A 23,713-nucleotide genomic window follows, 5' to 3' on the forward strand; every position below is an offset into this window, starting at 1 on the left:
TTAGTCTTCATAAAATTCATTATCTACTCTAATAACATATTAGCTTATTAACTAGTTATTTATGTAAAAATTTAAATTATTAAGAGATTTTACTAGCAAGCTAAGCCAAACTTGAGGTTATTTGATCCTCCCCAAAAGCTTTCTATTGTAAGAGAAAGTTCTAACAAATTTCCTCTTTGAATTTTTTGTTTTTTTTGTATATATAGACCAATGTATTCATCATTTAAAATTTGAAGTACAATCAAATTGATTTAGTAGGAACTTGATGGGAAAGGAGGTCTTCATGGTCAACTAGATCAACCAGTCAATACGCTGACTGAATTTTATCATTTATTGAGAAAAATGGGGTCACCTTAATTTATTGGGTAAATTACACTTATCAATTTGGAGATTTATAAAAAAAATATATCAAATTTCATAATTTTAATATAATTATGTCAAAATTTTATAATATTTTAATTTACATGACGTTTAATTCTATTTTTTTAATAATTTGTTAGTCATAAACTGATATGTCATCTCTTTTACATTGATTTTTTTTTATTACTGTATCTTGTGATGAATTTTTTTGTTAGTCGGGAAAATATATTTATTGATTATTGTATTTTGTGATGAAAATTAAGAATATTTGTGGTGTACATTGTGTCACTTACTCTATGATAAAAGTTACAAATGGTGAATCTATGATGCACACAACTAAAGCAAAATTTATAACCATTGTGATTATGTATATTACAAATAATTTATGATGAGAAATGTTAGGAATAATTTTGGTTATAAAATTACAACATATTATTTAGTGTTTGTTTTGAAAGGCTATAATTATATTATACATATTGTAATAGAATACATATGATATACACCTTGTGAAGGAGGCACATTGTTGAGAAAATATTATTTTGCCCCCAAAGCTATTACTTAAAAATCAAATCAATTCTTATTCTTCTAATAAAATCAATTTTACATATAAACTATTTAATTTTATCCTCACCATCAATTGTCATCTATAATTAAATAGAAGTTGTTCATATGACCCTCAAATTCATTTTACCTTCTAAACTATTTCTAAAATAACAATTACACCCCTGGACAAAATGAAATTTGAGGGTCTAATTAATATTTTATAGATAATTTGGGGGACGAAATGAAGTTGTAAATGAAAACATGATGCCAAGTTAGCAAATTCTGTCTGATCATAGACAACAGTTGACAACGGGGTGAAATTGATCCAAAATTGAATGGTTTATGTGTAAAATTCATATAATCGAAAGAATGGATGTTGAATTGATTTTGAGTGATAGTTTGGGGGCAAAGTAAAACTTCCTTCACATTTTTTAAAGGAGGGTTGAGCTTCTCCATGGAATCCATTACGAGTTTCGTTTCAATGATTCTAATTATTTATTTTGTAGGGTCTTTAATGTATATTATTTATACAGAAAAATTAAGTTGAACCAATAATCATAATATTTTTATTTTATTACTTTTGTTTTCGAAAAATTAAACAAATATATTTATTAAAATAGACTATTTATTTTTTTAAAAAAAAATAAGATAAAATGAAAATATTATAATTATTGAATCAATTTAATTTTTTTTATAAATAATATACACACAAAAATTTATAAAATAAATAATTCAAATCATTAAAATAAAATTCATAATAAACTCTACAAGCCAAAACAAAACCATAATAAAATCCACCAAGTAATGTTAGGAATCATGGAAAAAAATAATATGAAAATAATCATGAAAGATTCTTCATCGTTAAATTACACATATAACAAAATACCGCACACAAATCAAAAAATAAAAAAATTTCATAAAATATTTCATAATATTTATTTGATAATCCCTAATATTATTCAAATCTTCTCTCAAGACAACGCAGTTCAACAACCCTAATTTGATAATCCCTAATCCCTAATATATTCAATACAGATTAACATTTTTATTATGTGAATGTGAAGGAATTTAGTGAACTACTTTTAAAAGGAGTATATATATAAAAATTAAAAAGATGGGAGTGATGGGCATTGGTATCATTGTAAGAGATTTCATGAGAAATGGCATCAAGCAGTGAGGGAATTGCAAATGAATCTGTTGTGGACAATATTAAAGTAGTTGGGGTGTACAAAGTTGTGTCTTTTGCCAATGTTTTGAATTTGTTGCATACAAGCTAAGGGATATTTACTTTTAACCAAACAAATTTGTTTTAATGAAGAAAATTTATCATCTATTGGATAGCATACAAGCTAAGGTATTTACTTTTAACCAAATAAATTTGTTTTAATGAAGAAAATTTCTAAATATATTGGGAATCATACAAGCTGAGAGTAGTTACTTTTAACCATACAAATTAGTTGTAATGAAAAAAATTTCTCATCTATTAGGAATATCATTGCTGATCTGATATTAAAGATTGGATGGGAGTTTTAAATCTGCTTGTATTCACAACAAAATGCTAGGAAATGAAACTGCCCATCTATGGTCACTTTGAATGGAAGAGGTTCTCATTGAGGTTGTTTCTTGTGTCCATTCTGATTTTTTCTGTAATTTATAAATGAAATCATCTTTCTACATAAAAAGAATTTTTTTAATTCTTCTACACATTGTTTTTAAATCGTTACATTAGTAGAAGAGTTCCATCATTCCATACCTTTTCATCCGTAGCATTTATTAGTACAATTTACCTTTCTTACATCTCTAAAATTTCTAACATATTCACATTTCATAGAAACCCAATAAATATATTTTCCACTGCAAAATCGCTTGGGTGCCCCAAAAAGCAAATGAGGGTCATTTTATTAATAAAATCACAACTTTTTCCTTTCCCTGAGCAAGGCCAAAAGTTTCCACTAAAGCGTAGCCATAATAATAATAGTTAAATAAGAAAAAAAAAAAAGAAAAGCTAAGAGAGATGGTTGTCTTGCAATATATGAACTTCAAATCACTCATGCCAGTTCCAATAATCCTTTAGGCTTCGTCAAAATCCTTTAAAAACCTATATTCCTACCAAAAGAAATATGTCAATGTGAAATGTAATACAAAAAAAAAAAGAAAAAGAAAAAAAAAGCTGGCTACCACAGAAGTACAAAATTTTAACATATATAATGTAGTAAATATTTTCAGTAACATTTTCTAACAAATCTAACCCCAACAAAAAATCTCATTCTAGCTCAATAAATCAGATTCAAGCTCCCCAAACAAAGATTTGAAAATGTTAAGGCAAAAAATAAAAGAAAAGGCTCGTCAATGGACCTGCACAGCCCTTTCAAACCTCCAAAACCTGAAAATTTTCCAATTGAAAACAAAAATACAATATCTATGTTTACAAAGATTGACTAATAAAATAACCATGTCTGCTGTAACGGTAGCTAAGATGCTATTTTTCATTCGTTTTTTCCAGCTATCATGGAGAAAAAAAAGCTAGTATGAAGATGGCATCCGAACATGATAAAAAATAAAGAAATATAAATGCAAGGTGAGTGGACACAAGTAGGCGTAGCAATAACTCTTAAGTCCTAACATTATCAGTAGTATTTCAATTTTGAAGTGATAAATTACAATTTACAATAAGATACTTGGTCTGAAAACTTTTTTAAAAAAATGTACCTAACATTAATATCAACCCCAAAGTCAACAACCCTCCTCCACAATACAAAAACAAATATACTATTCCAAAAACAAATCATTCTAGAAAGTTAAGTAATCTAAGCTTTCCAGCTAATTCATAAAATACAAAAACAACAAATCTTATCAAGCAAAGGATACCAATTAATGTAATTCACTAATAACATACCAATAACATACCAAAGGGCACCAACTAATGTACTCCAGAAAAAATTCTTATCTCCTAACTCTCACCAACAACATACCAATGGCATGGAAATTCAGTAAAATCAAAGGACACCAACTAATGTACTCCAAAAAAAGTGCAACAAATAATAAAAAACCAAAATATCTAAATATAAACAATTATTATGAAACCAACTCTACTTTGCCAACTGTTAGTTTGCGATTGTTTCTCTCTCTCTTTGTATGGTTCTTTTCACAACAACAACAAACTAAACTTATCTCGCTAATAAAAAAAACAAAGAACCACCAAAAATGCATGAATACCTTATTTTGATATCATCGAAGCATATAATTCTACCATTTGAATATATTGTTGGTGAGCTATTTTATTTCTCTCATTTGGTGTTATGATGAAGTGCCAGAGCATGGGAAAGTGCTGGAAGAGATTTCCCTTTTCACGACAGGTAAACTTAATAATTTCTTTAATTATATATATATACTTTTCAAAAGGGTCTGTCAGTTTATTCTAAGCTTACCTCAGTGCCTCCCAGGTAGCGAATGTGTAGTGTTTATCTTTTTTATTTCAACCTGAAATAAGAAAGAGTTAGGCAATGGAGAGAGATCAACAGATTGATTTCCACTAAGAGCAACTGAATCTTAACCAAAAGTAGTGATCTAAAATCTATTACATATAAAAAAACCAGACTGGAAAGCAAAGCATGCAAATCAACTTTGAAAACAACTAGGTGTGCAATTCCAGTCTCTTTCTGGTTGTTCACTATTTTCAAAACATTAAAATGGACTGAAACTGCAATTCTACTATCAAAATCTAATTACTCACCAATATCACTATAAAAGTACTATCATCCACCATTACAATATGCACTGTCACTCCATTCAAACAAAATCTTTCAACCTATATTCATTACAATACATAGTGCCCCTCACCAAATCCCAATTCCCCTCACCTTGAACACTGTTAAATAATTATGAAAGTGGACCTATAAGTCAACATGTTTAATGAAAACAGCAGGGGAATTTTAAATTGTTCCTCAACTTCAAAGTCAATTAACTGAAAAAATTCAAATCCTAACCATTAACATAAATAAACCATTAATTTGAAAACATCTTTAAAATAAAAAAACCCAATTAACTGATGAATTTACCTTTTATAGCTATGAATTTTATAAAGTAAAAATAAAACAAAGTAAGTTCCATCTTTCTCTCTATAACCATAATTTTTCCAGTTAAAACAAACAAAAAGACAATTTTATAAAAAGAAAAACAAAGTAGCAATCTTTCAGCAAATCAACAATAGCTAAAGATACAATATTAAATAATAAATAACATATCTTCATAATTGTGATTAATTGGTGATCATACGAGATTTTGTTTCTCATGACACATACAATTTCAAGGAGAAGGTTATCTTAAAAAAAATAAAAATAAAAATATTCAACCCTCCATTAAGATAACCCAAAGCATCGTCAACTTTCGAACAGAACAATTATCTAGACGTTCAAATGTGACTTTAATCAGTAGTAATAGTTTAATTAAATCAAAGATCACAATCCGATTAAACATAGCTCAGGAAACCGCCAGGAACATAAATGGCTGAAATACCAATGTCCCATATTTGAACAAAACAGAAAGACCAAACCAAATTCACAACTCAAAAGGCTTTTCTTTTTTTTTTTTTGTTCCGTCCCTCGTGAAAAAATTCTAAATAATCTTACCAATGGGGTTAGAGAATACTTCCGCCTCAACTTGAAAAGCACGTGTAGACGCCTTTAGATCCCTTTTACTCTTGTAAACACCATTAAATAAACACAAAATTCTATGGATTCAAAACCAAAGGTGTCAGTAACAAAATTCTCTACCTGAATTTTCCAAGTGATGGCAATGGGCTATTAGCTGCAAACATCTCAAATAAATTAATTAATAAGTACAATGGCTTCAACTAGATAAATATCCCAAATACTTGACAAAAGTTCATTGATGAGACTAATATACATTTCGAATATTTAGATTTAAGATTTCAAACAATATGCCCCTAATTTCAATATCCATCAATAGATCAATTGCATTTTCAACAATACAGAAGGAAAAATATCCAAACTATACATTTAAATAGATCAATGTCCAAAAAATTCAATATTTTTGCTAATAATCAATTTGAATGATTCTTCAAACATAATATTTTCCTAGCAAACATAATTAATGACAAAGGAACTTTATAGCGATCCCGGGTTTACCCTTGTTGTACAATGATCCGGACATGTGTCCGTGAATGTTGGTAGTTGTTTATTTTCTAGTTTGCATCCTCTTTACTTTGTATATTGAGTTATAGGATGTGTTGAGCGGGTTTGTTACAGGTTGGTTGAGTTTAGAAACCAAAACTAGTTGCCCAGATTTTTTTGGCCTGTACGCTCGAGCGGAGGTGTTGGCGCTCGAGCGTAGATTACATCCATCCAGTATCTTGTTGTGCAGTGTTGTGAGCTCGAGCGTAGGGTTGGGAGCTCGAGCGGAGGCCTAGTTCTGCAAAAGTGCTGGGCGAGTGCATTCTGCGCTCGAGCGGGAGGTTGGCCGCTCGAGCGGAAGTCTGTGAGTGGCCGCTCGAGCGGGGTGTTTTACGCTCGAGCGGAAGACTGGGTTTAAGTCCCGAAATTGTGACTTTTCAAATCACTTTTTCACTTTCTCTTCTCTCTCTTACTTTTCCAAAAACACCATTGTTGAGTCTTTCTCTCTAGATACTACCTTCTCTCTAGGTTTTGATCTAGTAGGAGTGATTTACTCACCTTTGGCCTTTACAAAAAAGTTGTTGATCGTCGAGGGCTTCATTTTAATCTGAAAATCTCGGGTTTTGGAGCACGTTGGGTTTTGTCGTCTTCTCCTTTGGGACTCCGAATTTGAGGTAGGGATAACCTACTCCTCTCTATGGGTTTTGTCTTTAAATTTTGGTATTTTGAGATGTTGGGCTTGGTTTAGTAATTTTGTGAAAGTTTGGGGCTTTTGTGTAATTTTTACAAAAGTTGGGGTTTTATTCATAATAAACCTAGATGCATGTTTGGCATAGAAAAATGGAATGATTGTTGAATCATTGATGAAAATGGAACCTAAGGGTTGAAATGGTAATTATGGAAAATGGCCTAATTACATTGTTTAATTAATTGGGATAATTAATTGGTGAGAAATGAGGAAATGAAATGTTGATTGAATATCCATTTGTGCATTTATTCTCTGTTTTAGAAATAACTGCTTTGGGCTATCGGTGGAGGATAGTCGAGATTGTTGTAGACAATGCATGATGATTAGGTAAACGGAAACTAATCAATGGAATGTGTCATGGAACTTGACGGTTGATAGAATACATTAATTGTGTGTATTGTGTGATTGTATATAGAACCAATGTGTTTATATACGTTATGTGTAGAGGAGGAGATAGGGGATGTACTCCGCGGTTTAGGGGAAGATAGGGGATGTACCTCTAAACCGGATAGGTATTTGGAGGAGATAGGGGATGTACTCCGCGGTTTAGGGGAAGATAGGGGATGTACCTCTAAACCGGATAGGTATTTGGAGGAGATAGGGGATGTACTCCGTAGACAGAGCTCATATGCTTGTCTAGAGAAGTGAAGATAGAGCTCATATGCTTATCTTTGTGAAGTGAAGTGTGGATACAGCTTGTATGCTTATCTGTGGATATTGTTGATATACATATCTGTTGTAGAGTGTGGATACAGCTTGTATGCTTATCTGTGGATATTGTTGATATACATATCTGTTGAGAATGTGGATATAGCTTTTATGCTTATCTGAATGTGAGATATAGTTTTTATACATATCTGTGGAAATGATGATAGAGCTAGTATGCTTATCTGTTGTTAAAAGGAAAATGAAAAGTAATTGGGACTTGTAAGTCGTTGACATAAATATGTTATTTATGTGTCTGTATCAGTGTTGACCAACTATCAATTGCTAATGTTTTAGTCATTGTCCATGGTTGGTTTAGTGTATTTCTACTGGGCTGTGGCTCACCCTATATGGGAATATCATTTTCAGGTGCAGGAAGCATGCCACCTCCAAGGACATAGCTGGGAGGCTTGTGGCGGGCATAGTTTTGTCGTTTTACTGTTGATGTATTACATGTAATTTCAAGCCAAGGGCTTAATGTGTAAACGAGTTAGAACTCTTTGTTGTAACCAAGTGTTAACTTGGAAAGCTGTAAGCCCGTAGGGCATTTTGTTATGAGGTTAACATGTAATACTTATGTCTTGGAATTCTAATGAATGAAAGGAATGCAGTTAGTTTAAATGTAAATGCATGTCTTACCTGATGGGTTTATTGTTATTATTTTGAGGGCGTTACAACTTGGTATCAGAGCGTACCGGGTTCGAATACTTTGGGTACGTGGGAAGTGATTAGGATCACAATGGGTTTGTCTCGCTTGATAGAGACTTAGATGTAGTATCATATGCTATGTGCTCAATTGATAACATGCTTATGTGACTATGTGGGTATGGGATTTAATTTCTAGGATGTTGATTGGATCCTTGAGTTTCTGGGAGTCTTGTTGGAAAAGCACTTGATCAATGCTGTTTCTAACCGGAACTCTAGTAACGTCTCGGGACTATCATTATCCGGAAATGAAATTCGTAAGTGCTTATGTGTTTATGTGCTTATGTGGAGTGAATTACAGTTGTCCATGCATTAGGACGTGAGTGATTAGTTTCGGCACACCTATGAATGTGCTAACGTTCTGTGTTACCTTTATTAGGATGTCAGGACGAGGAAGAGGTGCTAGGCGTGGTAGACCTGCAAGGCAGGAAGTACCGTTACCGGGTGAGATTCCGGCAGTGCAGGAGGGAGTTGGGCAGGCCAATGTGGCCGAGCCAGTGGGTATAGCGATCCCGGGTTTACCCTTGATGTATAGTGATCCGGACATGTGTCCGTGGATGTTGGTAGTTGCTTATTATCTTGTTTACATCCTTTCTTACTTTGTATGTGAGTTATAGGATGTGTTGAGCGGGTTGTTACAGGTTGGTTGAGTTTAGAAACCAAAACTAGTTGCCCAGATTTTTGGCCTGTACGCTCGAGCGGAGGTGTTGGCGCTCGAGCGTAGATTACATCCTTCCAGTATCATGTTGTGCAGTGTTGTGAGCTCGAGCGTAGGGTTGGGAGCTCGAGCGGAGGCCTGGTTCTGCAAAAGTGCTGGGCGAGTGCATTCTGCGCTCGAGCGGGAGATTGGCCGCTCGAGCGGAAGTCTGTGAGTGGCCGCTCGAGCGGGGTGTTTTAAGCTCGAGCGGAAGACTGGGTTTAAGTCCCGAAATTGTGACTTTTCAAATCACTTTTTCACTTTCTCTTCTCTCTCTTACTTTTCCAAAAACGCCATTGTTGAGTCTTTCTCTCTAGATACTACCTTCTCTCTAGGTTTTGATCTAGTAGGAGTGGTTTACTCACCTTTGGCCTTTACAAAAAAGTTGTTGATCGTCGAGGGCTTCATTTTAATCTGAAAATCACGGGTTTTGGAGCACGTTGGGTTTTGTCGTCTTCTCCTTTGGGACTCCGAATTTGAGGTAGGGATAACCTACTCCTCTCTATGGGTTTTGTCTTTAAATTTTGGTATTTTGAGATGTTGGGCTTGGTTGGGTAATCTTGTAAAGGTTTGGGGCTTTTGTGTAATTTTTACAAAAGTTGGGGTTTTATTCATAATAAACCTAGATGCATGTTTGGCATGGAAAATGGAATTAATGTTGAATCATTGATGAAAATGGGACCTAAGGGTTAAAATGTTAATTATGGGAATTGACCTAATTACATTGTTTAATTAATTGGGATAATTAATTGAGAGGAATGAAGGAATGAAATGTTGATTGAATATCCATTGTGCATTTATTTTCTGTTTAGAAATAACTGCTTTGGGCTATCGGTGGAGGATAGTCGTGATTGTTGTAGACAATGCTTGATGATTAAGTAAACTGAAACTAATCAATGGAATGTGTCATGGAATTTGACAGTTGATAGAATACATTAAATGTGTGTATTGTGTGATTGTATATAGAACCAATGTGTTTATATGCGTTATGTGTAGAGGAGGAGATAGGGGATGTACTCCGCGGTTTAGGGGAAGATAGGGGATGTACCTCTAAACCGGATAGGTATTTGGAGGAGATAGGGGATGTACTCCGTGGACAGAGCTCATATGCTTGTCTGAGAAGTGAAGATAGAGCTCATATGCTTATCTTTGTGAAGTGAAGTGTGGATACAGCTTGTATGCTTATCTGTGGATATTGTTGATATACATATCTGTTGTAGAGTGTGGATACAGCTTGTATGCTTATCTGTGGATATTGTTGATATACATATCTGTTGAGATTGTGGATATAGCTTTTATGCTTATCTGAATGTGAGATATAGTTTTTATACATATCTGTGGAAATGATGATAGAGCTAGCATGCTTATCTGTTGAAAAAGGGAAAATGAAAAGTAATTGGGACTTGTAAGTCGTTGACATAAATATGTAATTTATGTGATTGTATCAGTGTTGACCAACTATCAATTGCTAATGTTTTAGTCATTGTCCATGGTTGGTTTAGTGTATTTCTACTGGGCTGTGGCTCACCCTATATGGGAACATCATTTTCAGGTACAGGAAGCATGCCACCTCCAAGGACATAGCTGGGAGGCTTGTGGCGGGCATAGTTTTGTCGTTTTACTTTGATGTATTACATGTAATTTCAAGCCAAGGGCTTAATGTGTAAACGAGTTAGAACTCTTTGTTGTAACCAAGTGTTAACTTGGAAAGCTGTAAGCCCGTAGGGCATTTTGTTATGAGATTAACATGTAATACTTATGTAATGGAATTCTAATGAATGATAGAAGGTGGTTAGTTTATCTATCAACGCTCGTCTTATTTGTTGGGTTTAATGTTATTATTTTGAGGGCGTTACAACTTGGTATCAGAGCGTACCGGGTTCGAATACTTTGGGTACGTGGGAAGTGATTAGGATCACAATGGGTTTGTCTCGCTTGATAGAGACTTAGATGTAGTATCATATGCTATGTGCTCAATTGCTAACATGCTTATGTGACTATGTGGGTATGGGATTTAATTTCTGGGATATTGATTGGATCCTTGAGTTTCTGGGAGTCTTGTTGGAAAAGCACTTGATCAATGCTGTTTCTAACCGGAACTCTAGTAACGTCTCGGGACTATCATTATCCGGAAATGAAGTTCGTAAGTGCTTATGTGTTTATGTGCTTATGTGGAGTGAATTACAGTTGTCCATGCATTAGGACGTGAGTGATTAGTTTCGGCACACCTATGAATGTGCTAACGTTCTGTGTTGCCTTTATTAGGATGTCAGGACGAGGAAGAGGTGCTAGGCGTGGTAGACCTGCGAGGCAGGAAGCACCGTTACCGGGTGAGATTCCGGCAGTGCAGGAGGGAGTTGGGCAGGCCAATGTGGCCGAGCCAGTGGGTCAGCAGGCTATGGGTGCCTTGGCCAGAGAGATAGCAGGAGCTTTAGGTATTCTTAGAGCTGGGAATCAGGCAGCTGAGACAGGGCCTTCCTTCTTGAAGAGGGAGTTCTTTCGGTGTAATCCGGATGAGTTTATCGGGGATCCTAAAGAGCCGCTTAAGGCAGATGAATGGCTCGAACAGACAACGAAGACGTTTGAGATGCTTGGCATCGAGGACGGAGCACTGAAAGTGACCTTGGCATCCTTCCAACTGAAGGGAGATGCGGGTCAATGGTGGAAGTACGAGAAGGCTCGTGTTGGTGGTACTTGGGAGGCGTTTGTGAATGCTTTTCAGGAGAGGTTTTTGTCTGCAGTAGCAAGAGAGAAGCTGAGGGATCAGTTTAGCCGGCTTAATCAGCAGGGCTTGTCAGTGGCCGAGTTTGAGGCTACTTTTACCAGTCTGTCCAGGTTTGCACCTGAACTGGTGGCGTCTGAGGAACGCCGTTGCTATGAGTTTGAGCGGAAGTTGAGGCGGGGCCTCAAGTTGAGAGTTGGTGGGTCTTATATTCGAGAGTATAGACACCTAGTGGATGCTGCAGCTCATATGGAGCTTATGATGCAGGAGGAGGATGAAGGTCAGAGAGGCTCCAAGAGGAGCCAGGATAGTCAGAGTGATGGCAGGAGGCAGAGGGGTTCTAACCCTCAGCAGTCTCAGGGTGCAGTCTCTAGATCGACCTTTCCAGTGCCTAGTGTAGGCTCGGGGAGAGGCAGTCAGGGAGAATTCACTTGTTACAAGTGTGGCCAGCTGGGTCACAAGGTTTCTGTTTGCCCGCAGAAGGGTGGGGGTCAGAAAGCTGCTTCTTCTTCAGCTAGACCGCCGAGTCAGAGTTTGGGCAGGGGGCAGCTCTTGATTTGTTATCAGTGTGGACAACCTGGGCACATGAAGAGGTTTTGCCCACAGTTGAGTGCCACTTCGGGAGCGTCTGGTTCTAGGCAGACGCAGGGTTTTCAGCCAGCTCAGTCTGTGCAGGCCTCGAGGGCCAATCCGGGAGCTTCGTCATCCCAGTCTGTGCAGCAGTCTTTTGCTCCGAGAGGTGAGCAGGTAGACCAGGGGCCTACGGGGCGCGTGTATGCTGTTACCGCGCAGGATTTAGTACCGGCTCCATCAGTAGTGAGAGGTACTTTTCTGTTTTGCAACTCAGTTGCTAATGTGTTGATAGACACGGGTGCATCTCATTCTTTTGTATCTGCTGCATTTGCATCTGTTTTGGAATTGGAGTTAGCACAGTTAGCATCTCCTATTTGTGTGGTATCGCCTTTGGGTGGTGAGTTGATTCTGAAACAGGGTGTTAGAGGATGTGATATAGAGGTCGCCGACTATAGGCTTCCTTTTCCGTTTGTTGTCATGCCCATGAGGGGTTTTGATGTTATTTTGGGTATGGACTGGTTATCGTCATACCGGGCTGTTATTGATTGCTACCGCCAGAGGGTTACATTATGTACCTTGAGCGGGGAGTGGTTCCATTTCTTGGGAGACCGGGTTGGTAGTGTTTTGCCACCGGGGTATGATTCGCGAGGGCGAAGTGAGCTTAGTAGTCTACTTGCTAGCTTTGAGAGTGGTGAGAGTGGTGAGACCCAGCATGTATTGCCGAGGGTGGTTTGTGAGTATTCGGATGTCTTTCCCGAAGATCTTGTTAGTTTGCCACCTCACCGAGAGATAGAGTTTTCTATTGATTTAGTGCCTGGTACGGCGCCGATTTCTATGGCACCTTACCGTTTTGCTCCAGCAGAGTTGGTTGAGTTGAAAGTTCAACTCCAGGAATTGCTAGATAAGGGCTTTGTTCGCCCTAGTGTTTCACCGTGGGGAGCACCGGCCCTCTTTGTTAAAAAGAAAGATGGTGCCTTGAGATTGTGTATAGACTACCGGAAGTTGAATCGGGCTACGGTTAAGAATAAGTACCCTATGCCCCGTATAGATGATTTGTTTGACCAGTTGAAGGGTTCCCGTTGTTTCTCTAAGATAGACTTGAGATCGGGTTACCATCAGTTGAGGGTCAGGGAGGAAGATATTCCGAAGACGGCATTCCGTACGCGGTATGGCCATTATGAGTTTTTGGTGATGCCATTCGGGCTTACCAATGCACCGGCAGTCTTTATGGACTTGATGAACCGGATTTTCCGGGAGTTCTTAGACCGATTTGTGGTTGTCTTCGTGGACGATATCCTTATCTATTCGTCTTCTGAGGAGGAGCACGAGGCACACTTGAGAGTGGTGCTTGAGTTACTTAGAGCCCATAGACTGTATGCCAAGTTTGGGAAGTGTGAGTTCTGGCTGAGGGAAGTCAAATTCTTAGGCCACGTGGTATCCGGGGAAGGGGTGTCTGTTGATACATCCAAGGTTGAGGCAGTGCAAGATTGGGCACAGCCTAAGAGTGTGTTTGAGATCCGCAGTTTTCTGGGATTAGCTGGGTATTACCGTCGGTTTGTGAAAGATTTCTCCAGGTTAGCGTCACCGTTGACTAGACTGACTCGGAAGGGAGTCAAGTTTGTGTGGAGTGAGACTTGTGAAAAGTCGTTCCAAGAGTTGAAAGTTAGATTGACCACCGCTCCGGTATTGATTATTCCGGAGAGAGGGTTGGGTTATGCGGTTTATTGTGATGCCTCACGAGAGGGTTTGGGTTGTGTGTTGATGCAAGAGGGAAAAGTGGTAGCTTATGGCTCACGTCAGTTGAAAATACACGAGAAAAATTACCCCACACACGATCTAGAGTTAGCAGCTGTGATCTTTGCCTTGAAAATCTGGAGGCACTACCTTTATGGTGAGAGGTTCGAGGTATTCTCGGATCATAAGAGTTTGAAGTATCTGTTTACACAGAGAGACTTGAATCTGAGGCAGAGGAGATGGATGGAGTTCATCGAGGATTATGATTTTGAGTTACATTATCATCCGGGAAAGGCCAATGTTGTGGCCGATGCCCTTAGTAGGAAAACCATTAGTGATGTAGCTTGTATAGCCATCCGGGAATGGGAGATGTTGGGAGCACTTGGCGAGTTTGATTTGCTACTGGGCGAATCTGTCGAGGCTGCGGCCTTGTTTTCTGTTGTTGCGCAGCCTACACTTTTGATTAGAGTGTTAGAGGCACAGAGAGGTGACCTTGAGGTAGAATCCCTCCGAGAGAAGATCTCCAGTGGGAAAGTTGAGAAGGGTTTGACGGTGTATCCCGACCTGGGTGTGAGATACCGAGACCGTTTGTTTGTACCGGAGTCTTGCCGAGAGGAAGTACTCCGAGAGTTTCACCATTCGCGCCTTGCGGTGCATCCGGGAGGTACTAAGATGTATCAGGATTTGGGTCGCCAGTTTTGGTGGCGGGGTATGAAAAGAGATGTGGCTGTTTTCGTATCGAAGTGCCTTACTTGCCAGCAAGTGAAGGCCGAGCATCAGAGGCCAGCGGGTTTGTTGCAACCCTTGCCTATTGCCGAGTGGAAGTGGGAGCATGTCACTATGGACTTCGTTGTAGGTCTTCCGAGGACTCAGCGGGGTAGTGATGCTATTTGGGTGGTTGTAGACCGGTTGACTAAGTCGGCGCACTTTATTCCTATGCGCGTGAGAGATTCGGTAGATCATCTTGCCGATTTGTATATTCGGGACGTAGTGAGATTGCACGGGGTCCCAGTGACGATCGTCTCAGATAGAGATCCTCGTTTTACTGCTAGGTTGTGGCAGAGTTTGCAGAGTGCCTTGGGCACTAAGTTGACCTTTAGTACGGCTTATCATCCTCAGACTGACGGGCAGTCCGAGCGTACTATTCAGATCCTCGAGGATATGCTTCGGGGTTGTGTCCTGGACTTCAGTGGGACGTGGGAGAGGCACTTGCCATTGGTAGAGTTTGCCTACAACAACAGTTTTCAGTCTAGCATCGGTATGGCACCGTTTGAGGCCTTGTATGGCCGACCGTGTAGGTCTCCAGTTTGTTGGGCCGAGGTGGGTGATGCACCTTTGTTGGGTCCGGAGTTGGTTAGGGAGACGACGGAGAAAGTTGAGCTTATCCGTAGGAGGCTTGTTACAGCCCAGAGTCGACAAAAGAGTTATGCCGACCGTAGGAGGAGGCCTTTGGCGTTTGAGGTAGGTGATCATGTCTTTCTGAAGATATCACCTAGGCGAGGCCTGATGAGGTTTGGGAAGAGTGGGAAGTTGTCCCCTCGGTTTATTGGTCCTTTTGAGATCCTTGAGAGGATAGGTGAGGTTGCTTATCGGTTAGCCTTACCGCCGCAGTTGTCCGGAGTGCATGACGTGTTTCATGTGAGTATGCTTCGGAAGTATGAGCCAGATCCATCACATATGTTGGATTGGACTGATTTAGAGGTAGATGAGGATGCCTCGTATGAGGAGAGACCGGTTCGGGTCTTGGATAGGCGGGATCAGGTCCTGCGTGGCAAGACCATTCCTTTGGTGAAAGTCTTGTGGAAACATCACGGAGTGGAGGAAGCCACTTGGGAACGTGAGTTGGAAGTCCGAGAGAAATATCCGGACTTGTTTGTTGATATGTAATCTTATATTTAAATTTTACATTTTTGTTGAACTTAAGAGCTTTTATATATGTCTTAAGTTGTGAAACATTGAAAATGTTTTGGTTATTGGAAGTATGTTTTGGAACTTGCCTCATATGGAAGTTGAAAGTGACATTATATGTGTTAAATATATTGTTGAAACTGGAAGGATAGTGCATAATGATGATGCATGTTGAAAATACATATGTTGTTTACATATTGTGATATGTCTCTTGTTAAAGGGATGGGATGACCGGTAATGGGTCGAATTGTTGAATGTTAAAATGTAACATTGTTTAAAATGGAGGAAAACTTGTTTTTGAAAACTTGTGTTTAATTTCGGGGACGAAATTCTTTAAGGGGGGGAGGTTATAGCGATCCCGGGTTTACCCTTGATGTATAGTGATCCGGACATGTGTCCGTGGATGTTGGTAGTTGCTTATTATCTTGTTTACATCCTTTCTTACTTTGTATGTGAGTTATAGGATGTGTTGAGCGGGTTGTTACAGGTTGGTTGAGTTTAGAAACCAAAACTAGTTGCCCAGATTTTTGGCCTGTACGCTCGAGCGGAGGTGTTGGCGCTCGAGCGTAGATTACATCCTTCCAGTATCATGTTGTGCAGTGTTGTGAGCTCGAGCGTCGGGTTGGGAGCTCGAGCGGAGGCCTGGTTCTGCAAAAGTGCTGGGCGAGTGCATTCTGCGCTCGAGCGGGAGATTGGCCGCTCGAGCGGAAGTCTGTGAGTGGCCGCTCGAGCGGGGTGTTTTAAGCTCGAGCGGAAGACTGGGTTTAAGTCCCGAAATTGTGACTTTTCAAATCACTTTTTCACTTTCTCTTCTCTCTCTTACTTTTCCAAAAACGCCATTGTTGAGTCTTTCTCTCTAGATACTACCTTCTCTCTAGGTTTTGATCTAGTAGGAGTGGTTTACTCACCTTTGGCCTTTACAAAAAAGTTGTTGATCGTCGAGGGCTTCATTTTAATCTGAAAATCACGGGTTTTGGAGCACGTTGGGTTTTGTCGTCTTCTCCTTTGGGACTCCGAATTTGAGGTAGGGATAACCTACTCCTCTCTATGGGTTTTGTCTTTAAATTTTGGTATTTTGAGATGTTGGGCTTGGTTGGGTAATCTTGTAAAGGTTTGGGGCTTTTGTGTAATTTTTACAAAAGTTGGGGTTTTATTCATAATAAACCTAGATGCATGTTTGGCATGGAAAATGGAATTAATGTTGAATCATTGATGAAAATGGGACCTAAGGGTTAAAATGTTAATTATGGGAATTGACCTAATTACATTGTTTAATTAATTGGGATAATTAATTGAGAGGAATGAAGGAATGAAATGTTGATTGAATATCCATTGTGCATTTATTTTCTGTTTAGAAATAACTGCTTTGGGCTATCGGTGGAGGATAGTCGTGATTGTTGTAGACAATGCTTGATGATTAAGTAAACTGAAACTAATCAATGGAATGTGTCATGGAATTTGACAGTTGATAGAATACATTAAATGTGTGTATTGTGTGATTGTATATAGAACCAATGTGTTTATATGCGTTATGTGTAGAGGAGGAGATAGGGGATGTACTCCGCGGTTTAGGGGAAGATAGGGGATGTACCTCTAAACCGGATAGGTATTTGGAGGAGATAGGGGATGTACTCCGTGGACAGAGCTCATATGCTTGTCTGAGAAGTGAAGATAGAGCTCATATGCTTATCTTTGTGAAGTGAAGTGTGGATACAGCTTGTATGCTTATCTGTGGATATTGTTGATATACATATCTGTTGTAGAGTGTGGATACAGCTTGTATGCTTATCTGTGGATATTGTTGATATACATATCTGTTGAGATTGTGGATATAGCTTTTATGCTTATCTGAATGTGAGATATAGTTTTTATACATATCTGTGGAAATGATGATAGAGCTAGCATGCTTATCTGTTGAAAAAGGGAAAATGAAAAGTAATTGGGACTTGTAAGTCGTTGACATAAATATGTAATTTATGTGATTGTATCAGTGTTGACCAACTATCAATTGCTAATGTTTTAGTCATTGTCCATGGTTGGTTTAGTGTATTTCTACTGGGCTGTGGCTCACCCTATATGGGAACATCATTTTCAGGTACAGGAAGCATGCCACCTCCAAGGACATAGCTGGGAGGCTTGTGGCGGGCATAGTTTTGTCGTTTTACTTTGATGTATTACATGTAATTTCAAGCCAAGGGCTTAATGTGTAAACGAGTTAGAACTCTTTGTTGTAACCAAGTGTTAACTTGGAAAGCTGTACGCCCGTAGGGCATTTTGTTATGAGATTAACATGTAATACTTATGTAATGGAATTCTAATGAATGATAGAAGGTGGTTAGTTTATCTATCAACGCTCGTCTTATTTGTTGGGTTTAATGTTATTATTTTGAGGGCGTTACAGTGGGTCAGCAGGCTATGGGTGCCTTGGCCAGAGAGATAGCAGGAGCTTTGGGTATTCTTAGAGCTGGGAATCAGGCAGCTGAGGCAGGGCCTTCTTTCTTGAAGAGGGAGTTCTTCCGGTGTAATCCGGATGAGTTTATCGGGGATCCTAAAGAGCCGCTTAAGGCAGATGAATGGCTCGAACAGACAACGAAGACGTTTGAGATGCTTGGCATCGAGGACGGAGCACTGAAAGTGACCTTGGCATCCTTTCAACTGAAGGGAGATGCGGGTCAATGGTGGAAGTACGAGAAAGCTCGTGTTGGTGGTACTTGGGAGGCGTTTATAAATGCTTTTCAGGAGAGGTTTTTGTCTGCAGTAGCAAGGGAGAAGCTGAGGGATCAGTTTAGCCGGCTTAATCAGCAGGGCTTGTCAGTGGCCGAGTTTGAGGCTACTTTTACCAGTCTGTCTAGGTTTGCACCTGAACTGGTGGCGTCTGAGGAACGCCGTTGCTATGAGTTTGAGCGGAAGTTGAGGCGGGGCCTCAAGTTGAGAATTGGTGGGTCTTATATTCGAGAGTATAGACACCTAGTGGATGCTGCAGCTCATATGGAGCTTATGATGCAGGAGGAGGATGAGGGTCAGAGAGGCTCCAAGAGGAGCCAGGATAGTCAGAGTGATGGCAGGAGGCAGAGGGGTTCTAACCCTCAGCAGTCTCAGGGTGCAGTCTCTAGATCGACCTTTCCAGTGCCTAGTGTAGGCTCGGGGAGAGGCAGTCAGGGAGAATTCACTTGTTACAAGTGTGGCCAGTTGGGTCACAAGGTTTCTGTTTGCCCGCAGAAGGGTGGGGGTCAGAAAGCTGCTTCTTCTTCAGCTAGACCGCCGAGTCAGAGTTTGGGCAGGGGGCAGCTCTTGATTTGTTATCAGTGTGGACAACCTGGGCACATGAAGAGGTTTTGCCCACAGTTGAGTGCCACTTCGGGAGCGTCTGGTTCTAGGCAGACGCAGGGTTTTCAGCCAGCTCAGTCTGTGCAGGCCTCGAGAGCCAATCCGGGAGCTTCGTCATCCCAGTCTGTGCAGCAGTCTTTTGCTCCGAGAGGTGAGCAGGTAGACCAGGGGCCTACGGGGCGCGTGTATGCTGTTACCGCGCAGGATTTAGTACCAGCTCCATCAGTAGTGAGAGGTACTTTTTTGTTTTGCAACTCGGTTGCTAATGTGTTGATAGACACGGGTGCATCTCATTCTTTTGTATCTGCTGCATTTGCATCTGTTTTGGAATTGGAGTTAGCACAGTTAGCATCTCCTATTTGTGTGGTATCGCCTTTGGGTGGTGAGTTGATCCTGAAACAGGGTGTTAGAGGATGTGATATTGAGGTCACCGATTATAGGCTTCCTTTTCCGTTTGTTGTCATGCCCATGAAGGGTTTTGATGTTATTTTGGGTATGGACTGGTTATCGTCATACCGGGCTGTTATTGATTGCTACCGCCAGAGGGTTACATTGTGTACCTTGAGCGGGGAGTGGTTCCATTTCTTGGGAGACCGGGTTGGTAGTGTTTTGCCACCGGGGTATGATTCGCGAGGGCGAAGTGAGCTTAGTAGTCTACTTGCTAGCTTTGAGAGTGGTGAGAGTGGTGAGACCCAGCATGTATTGCCGAGGGTGGTTTGTGAGTATTCGGATGTCTTTCCCGAAGATCTTGTTAGTTTGCCACCTCACCGAGAGATAGAGTTCTCTATTGATTTAGTGCCTGGTACGGCGCCGATTTCTATGGCACCTTACCGTTTTGCTCCAGCAGAGTTGGTTGAGTTGAAAGTTCAGCTCCAGGAATTGCTCGATAAGGGCTTTGTTCGCCCTAGTGTTTCACCGTGGGGAGCACCGGCCCTCTTTGTTAAAAAGAAAGATGGTGCTTTGAGATTGTGTATAGACTACCGGAAGTTGAATCGGGCTACGGTTAAGAATAAGTATCCTATGCCCCGTATAGATGATTTGTTTGACCAGTTGAAGGGTTCCCGTTGGTTCTCTAAGATAGACTTGAGATCGGGTTACCATCAGTTGAGGGTCAGGGAGGAAGATATTCCTAAGACGGCATTCCGTACGCGGTATGGCCATTACGAGTTTCTGGTGATGCCATTCGGGCTTACCAATGCACCGGCAGTCTTTATGGACTTGATGAACCGGATTTTCCGGGAGTTCTTAGACCGATTTGTGGTTGTTTTCGTGGACGATATCCTTATCTATTCGTCTTCTGAGGAGGAGCACGAGGCACACTTGAGAGTGGTGCTTGAGTTACTTAGAGCCCATAGGCTGTATGCCAAGTTTGGGAAGTGTGAGTTCTGGCTGGGGGAAGTCAAATTCTTAGGCCACGTGGTATCCGGGGAAGGGGTGTCTGTTGATACATCCAAGGTTGAGGCAGTGCAAGATTGGGCACAGCCTAAGAGTGTGTTTGAGATCCGCAGTTTTCTGGGATTAGCTGGGTATTACCGTCGGTTTGTGAAAGATTTCTCCAGGTTAGCGTCACCGTTGACTAGACTGACTCGGAAGGGAGTCAAGTTTGTGTGGAGTGAGACTTGTGAAAAGTCGTTCCAAGAGCTGAAAGTTAGATTGACCACCGCTCCGGTGTTGATTATTCCGGAGAGAGGGTTGGGTTATGCGGTTTATTGTGATGCCTCACGAGAGGGTTTGGGTTGTGTGTTGATGCAAGAGGGGAAAGTGGTAGCTTATGGCTCACGTCAGTTGAAAATACACGAGAAGAATTACCCCACACACGACCTAGAGTTAGCAGCTGTGATCTTTGCCTTGAAAATCTGGAGGCACTACCTTTATGGTGAGAGGTTCGAGGTATTCTCGGATCATAAGAGTTTGAAGTATCTGTTTACACAGAGAGACTTGAATCTGAGGCAGAGGAGATGGATGGAGTTCATCGAGGATTATGATTTTGAGTTACATTATCATCCGGGAAAGGCCAATGTTGTGGCCGATGCCCTTAGTAGGAAAACCATTAGTGATGTAGCTTGTATAGCCATCCGGGAATGGGAGATGTTGGGGGCACTTGGCGAGTTTGATTTGCTACTGGGCGAATCTGTTGAGGCTGCGGCCTTGTTTTCTGTTGTTGCGCAGCCTACACTTATGATTAGAGTGTTAGAGGCACAGAGAGGTGACCTTGAGGTAGAATCCCTCCGAGAGAAGATCTCCAGTGGGAAAGTTGAGAAGGGTTTGACGGTGTATCCCGACCTGAGTGTGAGATATCGAGACCGTTTGTTTGTACCGGAGTCTTGCCGAGAGGAAGTACTCCGAGAGTTTCACCATTCGCGCCTTGCGGTGCATCCGGGAGGTACTAAGATGTATCAGGATTTGGGTCGCCAGTTTTGGTGGCGGGGTATGAAAAGAGATGTGGCTGTTTTCGTATCGAAATGCCTTACTTGCCAGCAAGTGAAGGCCGAGCATCAGAGGCCAGCGGGTTTGTTGCAACCCTTGCCTATTGCCGAGTGGAAGTGGGAGCATGTCACTATGGACTTCGTTGTAGGTCTTCCGAGGACTCAACGGGGTAGTGATGCTATTTGGGTGGTTGTAGACCGGTTGACTAAGTCGGCGCACTTTATTCCTATGCGCGTGAGAGATTCGGTAGATCATCTTGCCGATTTGTACATTCGGGATGTAGTGAGATTGCACGGGGTCCCAGTGACGATCGTCTCAGATAGAGATCCTCGTTTTACTGCTAGGTTGTGGCAGAGTTTGCAGAGTGCACTGGGCACTAAGTTGACCTTTAGTACGGCTTATCATCCTCAGACGGACGGGCAGTCCGAGCGTACTATTCAGATCCTCGAGGATATGCTTCGGGGTTGTGTCCTGGACTTCAGTGGGACGTGGGAGAGGCACTTGCCATTGGTAGAGTTTGCCTACAACAACAGTTTTCAGTCTAGCATCGGTATGGCACCGTTTGAGGCCTTGTATGGCCGACCGTGTAGGTCTCCAATTTGTTGGGCCGAGGTGGGTGATGCACCTTTGTTGGGTCCGGAGTTGGTTAGGGAGACGACGGAGAAAGTTGAGCTTATCCGTAGGAGGCTTGTTACAGCCCAGAGTCGACAAAAGAGTTATGCCGACCGTAGGAGGAGGCCTTTGGCGTTTGAGGTAGGTGATCATGTCTTTCTGAAGATATCACCTAGACGAGGCCTGATGAGGTTTGGGAAGAGTGGGAAGTTATCCCCTCGGTTTATTGGTCCTTTTGAGATCCTTGAGAGGATTGGTGAGGTTGCTTACCGATTAGCCTTACCACCGCAGTTGTCCGGAGTGCATGACGTGTTTCATGTGAGTATGCTTCGGAAGTATGAGCCAGATCCATCACATGTGCTGGATTGGAGCGATTTAGAGGTAGATGAGGATGCCTCGTATGAGGAGAGACCGGTTCGGGTCTTGGATAGGCGGGATCAGGTCCTGCGTGGTAAGACCATTCCTTTGGTGAAAGTCTTGTGGAAACATCACGGTGTGGAGGAAGCCACTTGGGAACGTGAGTTGGAAGTCCGTGAGAAATATCCGGACTTGTTTGTTGATATGTAATCTTGTATTTACATTTTGCATTTTGTTGAACTTAAGAGCTTTTATATATGTCTTAAGTTGTGAAACATTGAAAATGTTTTGGTTATTGGAAGTATGTTTTGGAACTTGCCTCATATGGAAGTTGAATGTAACATTATAGGTGTTAAGTATATTGTTGACATTGGAAAGTTAGTGCATAATGTTAGTGCATGTTAATAATACATATGTTTGTGTTATGCCTCTTGTTTAAGGGATGGGATGACCAGTAATGGGTCGAATTGTTGAATGTTAAATTGTAACATTGTTTAAAATGGAGGAAAACCTGTTTTTGAAAACTTGTGCTTAATTTCGGGGGCGAAATTCTTTAAGGGGGGGAGGTTATAGCGATCCCGGGTTTACCCTTGTTGTACAATGATCCGGACATGTGTCCGTGAATGTTGGTAGTTGTTTATTTTCTAGTTTGCATCCTCTTTACTTTGTATATTGAGTTATAGGATGTGTTGAGCGGGTTTGTTACAGGTTGGTTGAGTTTAGAAACCAAAACTAGTTGCCCAGATTTTTTTGGCCTGTACGCTCGAGCGGAGGTGTTGGCGCTCGAGCGTAGATTACATCCATCCAGTATCTTGTTGTGCAGTGTTGTGAGCTCGAGCGTAGGGTTGGGAGCTCGAGCGGAGGCCTAGTTCTGCAAAAGTGCTGGGCGAGTGCATTCTGCGCTCGAGCGGGAGGTTGGCCGCTCGAGCGGAAGTCTGTGAGTGGCCGCTCGAGCGGGGTGTTTTACGCTCGAGCGGAAGACTGGGTTTAAGTCCCGAAATTGTGACTTTTCAAATCACTTTTTCACTTTCTCTTCTCTCTCTTACTTTTCCAAAAACACCATTGTTGAGTCTTTCTCTCTAGATACTACCTTCTCTCTAGGTTTTGATCTAGTAGGAGTGATTTACTCACCTTTGGCCTTTACAAAAAAGTTGTTGATCGTC

At 40.9% G+C, this 23,713-nt stretch overlaps 1 long non-coding RNA gene across 1 annotated transcript in view; it reads right to left on the minus strand.

The window, feature by feature from the left end:
- Positions 1 to 2,644: 2,644 nt before the first annotated feature.
- LOC114276357 (uncharacterized) overlaps positions 2,645 to 23,713 on the minus strand; it is a 76,043-nt gene continuing 54,974 nt past the window's right edge. Inside the window, exons 6-8 of the long non-coding RNA XR_014344372.1 lie at positions 5,532 to 5,709; positions 4,332 to 4,383; positions 2,645 to 3,009 (exon numbers count right to left, since the gene is read on the minus strand). This is a non-coding gene — a long non-coding RNA (uncharacterized LOC114276357). The remainder of the gene's footprint in view (positions 3,010 to 4,331; positions 4,384 to 5,531; positions 5,710 to 23,713) is intronic.

Source organism: Camellia sinensis, chromosome 11, assembly GCF_055761805.1.
Source record: "Camellia sinensis isolate YWXY chromosome 11, ASM5576180v1, whole genome shotgun sequence".
NCBI classification, from domain to species: Eukaryota; Viridiplantae; Streptophyta; class Magnoliopsida; order Ericales; family Theaceae; genus Camellia; species Camellia sinensis.